A 1504-nucleotide genomic window follows, 5' to 3' on the forward strand; every position below is an offset into this window, starting at 1 on the left:
AAGCCCGATGAGATGGGTTACTGCAGTTGCTGCAGCCCGAACGGGCACCCCATTCCATCCACATGTGTAGGCTTCGCTCGATCTGGTTGGCGAGGTCCTGAGCTCGACAATTGCTCTCCTCCGCCCTGACATACGGCAGGGGTCTGTAGCGCGCGTGAGTCGTGCATGCCTGCAAGCGTGGAGGGTCGCTCACCACGATGGACTTCAGGTACGCCATCACTCTCTCTACTAGTATCTGGAGCTTGGGCACAATAGGCACCACCTCGTCGAAAACGGGGTGTTCGCTCTGGAGGGATGGCTTTTCCACCATCTCCTCCAAGATTGCCAAACCCTCCGTGGTTGATTTCAGGCCGGCCAAGGCCCGCTTCACCTTAACCTGCTCCATGCTGTAGGAAGGGAATAATGGACCATAACACTAATGAGATGAAATGATAAATACTACGGGTTTCCTGATCTCGTGGCTCACTTGTCGTCCGAGTCGCGCGTGAGTCGCCCGTCATCCGCGGTTACCACAAGTTGTAAATCTTTAACATGGTGGCGTCCCGCGACTCTCCCTTCCTCATCTAATAACTTGTAAACGAAATCGGAGTTAGTGTCTTTTATCCGATATAGTTTGGTACTCCATTTACGCGCTAATTCCGACGTAAAGCCCTTCGGCCCAAGGATAAATTTTGGATTTTACACCTGAATAAATCGCCTTCTGCAAATCTTACGTCACGATGATGACGATTGAAATAACGAGCTTGTTGCTCGACAGATTTATCCAGGTTGTCGGTAATTAAATCATAAATTTCCGTCATGCGTTCCATACGTTTTGTCCATTTGGCCGTGTTCAGTACCGCGATTTCTTCGTCGAGTGCTTTCATCTTCCGCAAAAATAAACTATCGCAGGACTGACGACCGAAATTCAACAACGCGGGCGAGACGTGGAGTGAAGTATGGAGCGCGGTATTATATGCTGAACGAAATTCGTGCAAGTGTGAATCCCGTTCTCGATGATCAATGAAACAGATAATCATCGTCTTGAGGACGCGGTTTACGCGTTCCACTGAGTTGGCTTGTGCGTGGTACGGCGGAGTAGTTGTATGACGCATATCAAAATATCTCGCCATCTCCTGCATTAATTTATTTTTGAATTCCGTACCATTATCTGTAAGGATCACTCTAGGTGTTCCCCAGCGAAATATTATCAGACTTTCAAATTCGGCGATGATAGATTTACCATCTGCCTTTTTCAATGGGGCCACCTCCACCCACTTAGTGAACCAATCTTGAAAAACTAAGAGGTAACAATAACCTGATTTGCTCGGAGGGAAAGGGCCCATGATATCCGCGGCAACCACTGTCCACGGCTCATGAAAAACGCGTTGTCCCATCAAACCCGCAGGTTGTAACTATGAGACTTTACACGTCTGACAAACTTCACATGATGTGACATATTTCCACTTAGTATTTTTGCGCAAGAGGTGCGTAATAGGCTCGGCCATCGCGGCAAAGTCGGGAA

The sequence above is a fragment of the Diachasma alloeum genome, unplaced genomic scaffold (assembly GCF_001412515.2).
Source record: "Diachasma alloeum isolate Michigan unplaced genomic scaffold, Dall2.0 Dall_scaffold_00925, whole genome shotgun sequence".
Taxonomy (NCBI): domain Eukaryota; kingdom Metazoa; phylum Arthropoda; class Insecta; order Hymenoptera; family Braconidae; genus Diachasma; species Diachasma alloeum.